This window comes from Marmota marmota, unplaced genomic scaffold, assembly GCF_001458135.2.
Source record: "Marmota marmota marmota unplaced genomic scaffold, marMar, whole genome shotgun sequence".
In the NCBI taxonomy this organism is placed as follows: Eukaryota; Metazoa; Chordata; class Mammalia; order Rodentia; family Sciuridae; genus Marmota; species Marmota marmota.
Window position 1 is genome coordinate 27,813,218 of NW_025999842.1, and position 13,204 is coordinate 27,826,421.

Here is a 13,204-nt window from a genome sequence, read left to right on the forward strand (position 1 = left end):
TGATTGGATGAAAGCCTAATTAGTTTTTTGGGGAGGAGTGATGACAGATGGTTAGGAAGTAATGAGTACCCTCTTAGAAGAGGCTCTGATACTAAGAGAATATCTTTAATGTGCTAAAGTAATTAATTATTTGTGGACATCTTCTGACAAGTGTGCCATTTCCATTCCCCCAAAACTGTTGTTTTATTTTGTTAGACAATCTGTTTGTATTTATAGTGGTTGATTGACTTCCATACATAACTGATGAAAAATATATGTTATATGCAAATACAACTGGATATATTTTGCAGATTTTAAAAATAAGATTCTCCTGAGTAAGAACAATTAATAATAATAGATGTATTCAGCATGTGCAGTTAATGCAGAAAAACAAATACAGTTTGTTTTAAAATGTTATTTGTGAGAACCTGAAAAGGAAAAAGTGCTTTACAAATGCAAACTGTTGTTTAGTATATGCCAACAGAGTTTGGCACATAGTGGGTTCTCAGTAAATAGATCTGTCTGAGGGCTAATTGTAATTTAACTAAAAGGCATGTTTCTGGTAATTTAAATTTTGATGACAACGTGCATATGAGAGGTTTAGAAAAGTTCTTGTCTCTGCCACCTTGTAAGCAGAAGTACTTTCTGTTTTTGAAGCAGAAATTAGCTAGAAAAATCACATAATTAAAATTGCATACTTTACAATGTATCAAAAGGACTATTTTAGTTTATTATTCAGATCCTGATGATTATTCTGGGAAGTTCTTCATCCACCCTTAAGGACTTTGTCTTTAAAGTACTTTATAATTTTAAAAAATTCTTATAGCACTATTTTTCTGCTTTAACTCTGACTTTTTCTTCATAGTGTCTTTTATTCTTTTTTTTTACATTCATAGAAGCTTTATTTATAATGATCAAAATGGAGGCAGTCCAAATATCTGTCAATTGTAGAAAGGATAAATTGTGGTATATGCATATAATATATTATATTCAATCATAAAAATGAACTAATGATTAATGAGCACAATAGAATGGTTAAATCTTATAAATCAGATTGAGAGAAAGAAGCCAAACAGGGTATAGTTCACAGTGTTATTTCAGTTATATAAGTGGAAGAAAAGTAAAAAATAATCTGTAATTTTAGAATTCAAGATAAAGGTAAACTTTGGGAGGAGTGTCATATAATAAGATAATGAGTTTATTCTCTATAATAGTCATTTTCAATCTTAAGAAAAAATGAAGCCAAAGCTTTTAAAATTAACCTGATTCTCATGTGAATCTGAAATCAAACTCTGTAAATCAAATGGTTAAAAGGAGCGCCCTCTGATGTAGGGGACGGGAGGCTCTGAGCCTGTCTTCTCCTTGCCTTCCTCTGAAGGCCATTTGACACTTGGTAGAACTCTTTGAAAAGAACTCCTTGATAGCACTAATTGAAAGAGAACTGAAAATGACTTTAGTTTAGTTATATTTCTAAAGCCCGCATTAGATTCAACCCATTCCCATTTTTTAAAATTTTAAAAGTATTTTATTAGTTATACATAATAGTTGGATTCATCCTGATAAATTCATACATGCATTAAATTCAATTTCAGTTCATCATCCTGCCCCTTTTCTTTCCCCCATTTCTTTTATTCTTGGTGTTTCCTGTTGTTTTATTTTTCTGATATTCACAATCTTTTTCTGATTCTTCATTACATATTTCTTGCTATTTCAAATTTCTGGTACTTACAAATTAGTTTATTGTTATTCCCTTTATTCTTTTTTCAAAAGAGGTAACTCATTTGCCGCCCCCCCCCACAAAAAATATATCCTCATGTGGAAGAATTAAAATATTTTCCTAATGGATATATCTTTAAATAAAGATGACAGTTGGGTCTAAATCATGAAATCTGTTTCATCGTGCCAAAGAGGTCTCAGTGGGATTTACTGGAGGTGAAAAAGCTGCTTTTGCTTGAAGCATAGCCATTTTCTCTCTCTGACTTACCCAATTTTGTCCCTTGTTCTTCCTGAAAAATGTAAGATGATTCTAATGTGATGAAATTTGGTTTCATTTTTAAAACATTCACTAAGGAAAACAGATTCTAACAATATCTGAGAATCCAAGAAACTAGAATCTACAAAGGATACACTGATACTCTGGAATACCTTTCTTTAAAAAATATATCCATATGTATATGTATTTGTGTATAAAATATATATTTTATATATATTTTGATTTTTATATACTATATATATGTACATGTGTGTGTGTATGTATCCCATTTAATCCTCAAGGAAAACAGATTTGTTCATAAATTTAACATCAAAAGGGCTTGACCATAGTCATAACTAAAATGAAAGAGCCTGTGGGCACATCCCAGTCAGAGGATAAAGTAGATATGCATCCCTGAGGGATTTAGGAATTAAGATCATTTCAGAAGTGGAAAAATAATATTATATACCAAGCTAGGATGCTAGGGATGTACATTTTATTATTTCACATAAGCATTTGAGTAGAACTATCTTTCATGACAGAGTAAAAGAAAATTTCCCTAAGGTCATACTAATATTTCTGATTCAATTCTTTCCTTTTTATTTTCTCCCTGTAATGGACTTTAATGTTCTATGCTATATATTGCCCTGTTAAAACACGTATTTCTCTTTATTACCCTCTGGCCAAACATCTGGGATTGGTTCCTGAATATGTGAGTCCCCATTACTTTCAAGTCAATTTCACTGGAACCCAAATGCCTGAAAAGAAAAACAAAATTCAAGCTTCGTTCCAAGGAAAAACCAAGCACCATCTCAGACTTTCATATATAATGATTTTTAAGTATATAGAAATACTTATTAATATATGATTCCTATATGTTCTTTTTTTAATTATAGGTGGACACAATATCTTTATTTTATTAATTTATTTAATTAAATTATTCATTAGGTATATATGACAGCAGAATGCATTTTGATTCATTGTACATAATTGCAGCACAACTTTTCATATCTCTGGTTGTACACGATGTAGCATCACACCATATGTGCAGTCACACACATACCTAGGGCAATGATGTCCATCTTATTCCACCATCTTTCCTGCCCCCATGCACCCTCTCTACCATCCCTTCCCTTTGCCTAATCAATGTTCCTCAGTTTTTTCACATGCCTCCTCCCTCCCCCTTATGGATCAGCATCCACTTATCAAAGAGAACATTCGGCCTTTGTTTTTTGGGGATTAGTTTACTTCACTTAGCATGATATTCTCCATCTCCATCCATTTACCTGAAAATGCCATGATTTTATTCTCTTTTAATGCTGAGTAATATTTCATTATGTATATATACCACAGTTTCTTTATCCATTCATCTAGTGAAGGGCATGTAGTTTGCTTCCACAGTTTAACTATTGTAAATTAAGCTGCTATGAACATTGATGTGACTGCATTACTATAGTATGCTGATTTTTAAGTCCTTTGGGGTATAGACTGAGGAGTAGGATAGCTGGGTCAAATGATGATTCCATTCCATGTTTTCTAAGAAATCTCCATACTGCTTTCCAGATTAGTTGCACTCAACTTGCAGTATGTGTTCCTTTTCCCCCACATCCTCGCCAACATTTATTATTGTCTGTATTCTTGATAACTGTCATTCTGACTGGCATGAGATGATATCTTAGAGAGTTTTGATTTGCATTTCTCTAATTACTTGAGATGTTGAACATTTTTTCATATATTTGTAGATCTAGTATATTTTCTGAGAAGTGTCTATTCAGCTCCTTAGCCCATTTATTGATTGAATTGTTTTTTTTTTGTTTTGTTTTGTTTTTGTTAAGGTTTTTGAGTTCTTTATATATCCTGGAGATTAATGTTCTGATGTGTGTGTGACATGTAGACCGGTGGTACAGAATAGAAGACACAGAGACAAACACATAAATACAGTTACCTCATACCAGACAAAGGTGTCAAAAACATACAACGGAGAAAAGATAGCCTCTTCAACAAATGGTGCTGGGAGAACTGGAAATCCATATGCAGCAAAATGAAAATAAACCCCTATCTCTCATCATGCACAAAACTCAACTTAAAGTAGATCAAGGACCTAGGAATTAGTCCAGAGACCCTGTACCTTATGGAAGAAAAAGTAGGCCCAAATCTTCATCATATTGGATTAGGCCCCGACTTCCTTAACAAGACTCCTAAAGCGCAAGAAATAAAATCAAGAATTAATAAATGAGATGGACTCAAACTAAAAAGCTTCTTCTCAGCAAAAGAAACAATCAATGAGGTGAACAGAGAGCCTACATTTTGGGAACTTTATTTTATTTTTTAATGTGGTGCTGAGAATCGAACCCAGTACCTCACACATGCTAGGCAAGCTCTCTACCACTGAGCCACAACCCAGCCCCTAATTACCATATATTATTATGGGATTTTTTAACTAAACAGAAATATTTATTATCTTAGTATTTTACTATACTCACTTTTTAAAAGCCAATTAAAAATATCTAAAAGTAGAATCTAAATATTATCAAGAATTACTAGAGATTTTAAAAGTTACCTTAAAGTTGACATGAAACAAATTATTTCTGTTCATAATATTGTCTGGGTCCCATAAGAAATAGTTCACATAAAATATTACATGTTCATTTTTAATATATTTCAGTTGTAGTTTTATATCCCATTAAAATTAGAAACCTTAGAGTACCTTTGTAAGTAAGTTCCAAATGTTTTGGGCCCATCCTAAGAAGTTTTTAATCTCATATATAAACTCTGAAAACTCAAATTTAGCAAGTTACAAGCCAGAGAGGGCTTGATGAGTACAAATACTCAGACTTTTGCATAGATTAAAACACCACGTGATTGTCCAGTTTTTTATTCTGTGGCAACTGCATGATTATTCCCCAGACAAGCATAGTCAATTTCTCCCTGGTCGATTGGTGAATTAGGACTCAATGTGATCTTCATGGACTATAGTTTGCCAAAATAGAATCAGGTCTGTTTTGATTTGGAGATGAGATGTCCCCCCAAAAAACTCCTGTATTAATGCAGAAGGTGAAATGATTAGATTATGAGAGTCATACCTAATTTGATGGATTAGTAATTTCAGTGGCCTAACTAGGTGGTATCTGTAGGCAGGTTCGGTGTGGCTGGAGGAAATAGGTTACTGGGTGCATATTTGGGGGTTTTACTTTGTCCCTGGCTCCCCTCTCTCTCTTTGTTTTCTGGCCACCAGGAGATGAGTAACTTTCCTCTGCAGTGCCTTTCTTCTGTGATGTTCTGCCTCACCTCAGGCCCAGAGAGGTGGAGTTGGCCATTCATGGACTGAACCTTTGAAACCATGAGTCCAATTAAACTTTTCCTTCTTTAGGTTGTTCTTGTCAGGTGTTTTGGTCACATGATAAAAAGCTGACTAACATACAGATCAACCAATCATTGGGCTTTCCATTTGCTTTGGGGCAGGGGCTTGGACTAGTAATTTTTTAATTTTTTTTTTTTTTTTTTAGTTGCAGGTGGACACAGTACCTTTATTTTATTTTTTATGTAGTGCTGAGGATCGAACCCAGTAGCTCATGCATGCCAGTCAAGCACTCTACCACTGAGCCCCAGCCCAGCCGTTTGGATTAGTAATTTATTTTAAGCAACCTGTGTTCAAAAGAATGGCCCCATGTCATATCTTCCAGAGAATTAACTGCTTCAAATTAATTCTCTGCTTGGGGGCTGGTGAGGATATCCTTTTATATATGAATGAGCATCTTTTCAAATAGGAAATACCACTACTAAGGGTTCATGGGATGCTGTCCCTGGCCATTTTGCTGTCACTTTCATGAAGGGCTACTAGTCTCCTGGGAAGAAGAGTTGAAGTCATCTTGGACTCATCCTTGTTCCTTTTCCTTCTTTGCATTCATCATAGGTTCTTTTTTCTCTCAAGTCTGTGGGAGGATCTGGGATGGGGATGTTTTCTGTTCAAACAGTGTATCTCCACCAGAATCTCATAAAGAACATCTCACCTTCAGCACAATAGCCATAGCCTCGTGGAAATGTTTGAAACTAAACTGAAAAGGAGGGGGCAGGCGTCGGGCCTAAGATTTTGTTTTACCCTACATGCCAGCTAATAGGTTTGCTTCTTACTATTACACAACGCTGGCAGAAGCCACAAGAGACCTGGGGTCAGAGACAATGGATTTTGTTAATCTAGGTATAAATAGCAGCATGAGCATTAACATGTTATATCATTTCCTTCCCTGTGGCTTAGTCTCTAGGGTCAAAGGGAAGGCCCAGATGAGTCCTGAGCAGACATTGAATTGTGCTAAAGAAGAGTTGCTCTTGAGTTTTTGGAACCTACCATTTTATAGCCAGAAGTATATAAGTCCGCTGTCTGTCTTACAGATGACATTGTCTCATCTCTCAAGGTTACTTACTACCAACACAACCTTGGCCAGTGGGTCAGGGTCTTGCATTCTTGGCATATCTGGAAGAAATAGGGGGGAAAGACTCATAAAGGGCTCTATCTCTAGACTTTTGACCTTAAAGGATCAGGCTTGCTTTCTTTATTTCTGTTGGCTCTTATTCACTGAAGTCATCCTCCACCTCAAAAAAAGTTTATCTAAAGGACAAAAATAAAAAGGCCTGGGGATATAGCTCAGTGGTAAATTACCCCTGGGTTCAATCTCCAGTACCACCAAAGAAAATAATAATAATAATAATTTTAAAAAAAAATTTTATTTATTTAAATTAGGTATATATAATAGAATGCATTTTGATTCATTGTACACAATTGCAGTACAACTTTTCATTTTTCTGGTTGTATGTGATGTAGCGTCACATCATATGTGCAGTCATACATGTACCTAGGGTAATAATGTCCATCTCATTCCACCATCCTTCCTGCTCCCATACCTCCTCCCCTCCCCTCCCCACACTTTTCCCAAAGTTTCTCCATTTTTCCCATGGCCCCCCATTATGGATTATAAAAAAAAATAATAATAATAATATTTTTAAAAGGAAGCATAATAAGAAAAGTCTGTGAAAACCAGGACTGAAGCTCATACATGCTAAAACATACTCTCCACAAATAAAACTATCATGTTTCTTACCTGTGACATTCCTTAAAAACACTTCTCTACTTGCAACTAAGAACCAGATCAATGAAAATTAAAAACATGTCTTGGGGCTGGGGTTGGGGCTCAGTGGTGAGCGCTTGCCTAGCATGTGTGAGGCACTGGGTTCGATCCTTAGGACCATATAAAAAATTTTTTTAAAAAAAGTTATTATGTCTATCTACAACTGAAAAATATTAAAAACAACAACAACATGTCTTTGCTTGATTAATTAAAACTTTTTCAGAGCCCCAAAAAGCAGGTGTCACCTCCTGGTTCTGCAGTGAGTCTAGGACATCATGTTACTGTATCCCCAAGCCTCACAATTATCATTCCAGGTTTTTCTGTCTTAGACATTAGAATCTGCAGTTTTACTCTTGCTTTTTCTTTACCAAGTTTGCTCAGTCATTTCCCCTTTTAGTTCTCACGGAAGAACCTTTGAAACATCTTCCAGTAAAAGGAACTTGAATATTGTTCAATCTACCCTCTTGCTTTTAGACTGTATTTGTTTCAGTACCTTTGCTAGACTATCCAGAGCCCTGTAGCAGGGAGTGTGCATGCTATCATTATCTATACTAACTGTTTCTCGTTGTTTAAGGCAGGAAGGTAAATCTGAACTCTTATTAATCCATCATGACCATAAATGGAAGTCTCTAACCTATTATTCTGAGAACTGATAAACAAAAGGAAATACTCAAGTATTTCTCATCTTTTTTTTTTTTTTAATTCTTTGTATAAGAAAACAGTTGATGAAAGGAAACTTTTCTTTATAGACATTTTCTAGGTGTTATGGTTTAGATATTAGGTGTCTCCTAAAAGCTCATGTGAGAGACAATGCAAGAAGGTTTAGAGGTAAAATGATTGGGTTGTGAGAGCCTTAACCCAATCAATGAATTAATCCCCTGATAGGGATTAACTGAGTGGTAACTATAGGCTGATATGGTGTGGCTGGAGGAGGTATGTATGTCTTTGGGGGCATGCCTTCAGGGTGAACTGAGCTTAGGCATTCTCACTGTGCTTTCTGGAACCATGTTCCCAGCTTCTTTCTTCCATCACACTCTCCTGCCATGATGCTCAGCCTCACTTTGAGCCCTGAGGAATGGAACTGGCTATTTATGGACTGAAACCTCTGAAACTGTGAGCCCCAAGTAAACTTTTCCTCCTAAAATTGTTCTTGTTGGGTCTTTTGATCACTGCAGAGAAAAAGCTAACTAAAATACTAGGTAACAAACAAGAAAGGATGAGAGAATTACAGTAGAATTAGGAATATAACCATTTGGTAAAACTCTCATAATTTAATAGATCTACTTAATGATTATAAATTCTACATGACTGCTACATAACTGGAAGCTGAATTTTGTCAGTTTACAGGAAATGTAGAGGCAATGGAATATATTAAATAACATCATGTGAGTATATTCATCAAAATATAGACTGTAGATTTTTTAATGACATAAATTATTTCTTAATAATTAAGACCAAAAAAAGAGATAGTGAATCTATAGTTTAAAAGAGACTTAAGGAACATATTAACTAATTGCAGGGTGTGGACTTTGTGGGGATCCTGAGTCAAACAACTATAAAACAAAAACCAAATCAAACCAAACAAAAAATTATAGAACAATCAAACCTATTTTATGACATTGAGGAATTATTGTTAACTTTGACAAGATATTCTACTTATTTTTAAAATATATGTTTATAGCTTTATCAAGATGTAATTCACGTGCCAAATAATTCATCCATTTAAAATGATTTTTAGTGTACTCTCAGAATTGTATAACCATCACCACAATCAATTTAGAACATTTTTCTCACCACCAAAAAGAAACATTGTATCATCCCTCTTTCTCATCCAAATCAACCCCCTCCTGCCACCAATCTAAGTAAGCACTAATCTACTTTCAGACTCTAGACTTTCCTATAATGATATTTAAGATAAACGGAATCATACAAGATGTGGCCTTTTGTGATTGCCTTCTTTCACTTAATGTTTTCAGGGTTCTTCCATGTTGTACTATGTATCAGCACATTATTCCTTTTATTTGCTGAATAATACCCCATTGTATAGATATATACACCTTCTATTTAGCTGTTCATTAGTTGATGGACATGTGGTTTGTTTCTGCTTTTTGGCTATTGCGAATAATGCTGTGGTAAGCATTCATGTGCAAGTTTTTGCATGGACTCATTTTAATTTCTCAAACATACCCAGAGGTAGAATTGCTAGGTTGTATGGTAATTTTATGCTTAGTCCTTTGAGAAACTGCCAGATTGTTTTCTAAAGGAGCTCTACCATTTTATATTCCCACTAGTACTGCATGGGAATTCCAGCTTCTCCATATCTGTTGCAATGCTTATTATTATCTGTTTTTGTTTTTGTAAACATTTGTTAAGTTCTCTAGGACTTCAATAACAATTGCCACAAAGTAGGAAGCTTAAAACAATAGAATTTTAAATGTTGGCAGGTCTCAAGTGCTCTCTGGAACTTTTATTTTATTGATTGGTTGATTGATTTGTAGTTCTGGGGATGCAACCCAGGGCCTTGTATACACTAGCAAACGCTCTTTCACTGCTCTTTTATTATTATTATTATTTTTTAGTTGTAGATGGACACAATATCTTTATTTTACTTATTTACTTATTTTATGTGGTGCTGTGGATCGAACCCAGTGCCTCATGCATGAGAGGCAAGCTCTCAACCACTGAGCCACAACCCCAGCCCTTAACTTCATTCTTGTACATACAGACGTCTAGTTGTCCCAGCATCATTAGTTGAAAAGACTACCTTTCCATATTGAATCTTGTTGATACTTATGTTGAAAATTAGTCAATTATGAATGTGAGGATTTTTTCTATACTTTCAATTATTTTCCACTGAAGAATTTATCAATCTTTCTGCCAACACCACACTTTCTTAATTATTATAGCTTTGTAGTAAGTTTTGATATCAGAAAGTTATAAGCCCTTTAACTTTGTTATTTTTCCTCTCTAGATTGTTTTGGCCATTCTGAGTGCTTTTAAGTTCCATATGCATTTTAGGATCATCTTATTAATCTCTACTAAGAAGTCAGCTGGAATTTTGGTAGGAATTGTGTTGAATCCGTAAATCCTTTGGAGAATATTGCCATTATGACCATATTAAGCCTGCCAAACCATGCACTTTAGATGTTATAACAAGGTACCACAAACCAGTTTCTTAACATAACAGAAATTTATTATCTCATTGTTTCCAAGGCTTTCAATCAAAATCTGAGTGTTGGCAAGTTGCACCTGTTTTGTGCTTTTCTCTTAGGTTCTGGTAGTTTTCAATAGTCCTCAGGTTTTTTTGTTTGTTTGTTTAATTCTGTCTTCATGTGGTGCCCTATCTGTCTCTATATCCAGATTTTCCTCTTTATATAAGGACACCAATCATTGGATCAGAAGCCGTTCTAATTCAATATGATCTCATTTTATCTTCATTATTTACAAAAGCCCTATTTCAAAATAAGGTCGTATTCTCAGGCACCTGGGATACTCAATATACTCAATCTATAATAAATGTATTTCTGTTTATTTGGACTTCTTTCAACAATATTTTATAGTCTTCAGTGTATAACTTTTGCCATTCATTTGTTGAATTCACTAGTGTTTTATTCTTTTTTATGTGAACATAAATGGAATTATTTTATTAATTTCACTTTTATTCATTGCTACTATATAGAAATACAATTTATTTTTGCAAATTAATCTTGTTGAGCTCATTTTTTAGATTCTTAGTAGATTTCTTAGGATTTTCTAAATATAAGATAATGTCATCTGCCAATATAGTTAACTTCTTCCTTTTGAAGCTGGATGTCTTTTATTTATTTTTATTGCCTAATTTTTCTGCCTAGAATTAATTTTCAGTACAATGTTGAAAAGAAATGAGGACAGTAGACATCCTTATCTTGTTTCTGATCTTAGGGGGAAAGATTTCAGTTTTTTTCACCATTATTATGTTGTCTTGGTTTTTTCACATATGTTCTTTGTCAGGCTAAGGACATTCCTACTCCTAATTTGTTGACTGCTTTTATCATGAAAGGGTGTTGGATTTTGTGAATTCACTTGATTTTTGAGAATTATTCTGTTGATACAGTGTATTTCATGTATTGATTTCAGAATTTAAATCAACCTTTCATTTCTGGGATAAATACCACTTGGTCATGGCATATAATCTTTTTTCATACATGGCTATATTTATTTTACTAGTATTTTTTGAGGATTTTGTTTCTGTTTATAAGTGATATTGGTCAGTAGTTTTCTAGTGATATCTTTGTCTGGTTTGGGCATCAGGATTAATCTGGCCTCACAGAATGTGTTTGGAAGTGTTCCTTCCTCTTCTATATAGAATTTTTATTTTTATTTAGTCAGCTTTAGTAGTTTGTGTCTTTCTAGGAATTAGTTTAGTCTATTTAATTAATAAATTAGTCTATTTAATCTAGATTATCTAATTTGTTGGTATACATCTGTTCATAGTACAGTTTTATATATCTCTTACTCAAAATGCTTGGGACCAGAAGTATTTCAGGTTTTGGAGATTTTTGAAGTTTGGAATATTTGTTCAGCTTTACCAGTTGAACATCATAATCCAATTAGAGATATTCAATTTGTATTCCCTTATAATCCTTTTTATATCTATAAGGTTGGTAGTAATGTCCCCTCTTTCATCCCTGATCTATTGATACTTCATGAATGAGTTTGATATTTTGAATGAGGGATAGTATGAATGAGTGAGCCAGTATTACAAATTTGTAGCTGTATATTATAATCAGCAACAACTTTTTGTTTTATACCCTGTAGGACATAATCAGGTAGCTGGTTTTTAAAGCATTTTAGAGGTGTTAAAACTATAAGATTGTGCTATTTGACATTATTTGGATGCACACTGAAAATATTTGTTAATTAACATATTGACTACTGAATTAAAAACTAACTTGAAGTGTTTGAAACTATTTGGAACACCACTTAGAAAGTGGTACAACAGTAGGGCGTGGGGGCAGGAAAGATAGTGGAATGAAATGGACATCATTACCCTAGGAACAGGTATGATTGCACAAATGGTGTAACTCTACTCTGTGTATAGAGAAGTGAAAAATTGTGCTCCATTTGTGTACAATGAATCAAAGAACTTTCTGCTGTCATGAATAACTGATTAGAACAAATAAATATATATAAAAAGAACAACACAGAATTTGACATTAAATAAAAGTCGATCTTGTAAAAAAAAAAAGTGGTACAACAGCAAAAGAAGTTCATCTTGTATAGACTTCAGTATCAGGTTTCATCAGTCTCTTTAACATATTTTTAATATTCTATTTCTTTACTGATAATACCATTCACAGTATTTGCTTTCCAGCAAGTGACATAGTCCTGCTGCCTCAGAATAGACCTGGTCTATAATTTCTAGCTAAACACATTGACAGAAGTATCCAATTGCACGACTGTCCGACTTCCCTCATCTAGTAAAGCATAAATAGTACTGTGTATATATATAGTATGCCTGTGAGTAGATAATATGTGTATACTTTATAAAGGTTCAAAAGCCAGGCATGGTGGTACACACCTGTAACTACCTTTTTGAGTTATCAAAACTTCCTTCCCTTTCTTTTCCACTCCTACACATTTTCTTTTTCTATACCTTTATTTTTTATTTAATTTTTTTTAAGTTGTCGATAGACCTTTATTTATTATACATGGTGCTAAGAATCGAACCTGGTGCCTCACACATGCCAGGCAAGTGTGCTACTGCTGAGCCCCAACCTCAGCCCTTATACTTTTATTTTAATTAATTTATTTTTTTAATGTGGTGCTGAGGATTGAACCCAGTGCCTCATATATGGTAGGCAAGCAATCTACCACTGACCCACAACCCCGGCCCCACACCTTTTATCTTTATTGCTTTAAAACAATCTTTTTTATTAAACTAGCCTTTTCAAAATTTTGTGAAAAAGATTTTTTTAAAAATCTGTCAAGTTGCTTTTCTACATGTTATGTCACTATTTTATTTTGGGGAAAATACAATACACAGAGTTGACAGACATTTTATATGGAGTTTGTGGCTTAGAAGGGGGGTGAAGGCCTGGAATTTGAGAGCTAAATGTGCTAGATCCCACCTTTTGCATTATATACAGGT

General features: G+C 34.1%; 1 protein-coding gene across 3 annotated transcripts in view; it reads left to right on the plus strand.

Annotated features, from left to right (window-relative positions):
• The window catches only part of Afg1l (AFG1 like ATPase), a 198,995-nt gene that overhangs the window by 136,200 nt on the left and 49,591 nt on the right, over positions 1–13,204 (plus strand). The gene's annotated exons all lie outside the window — the stretch shown is intronic.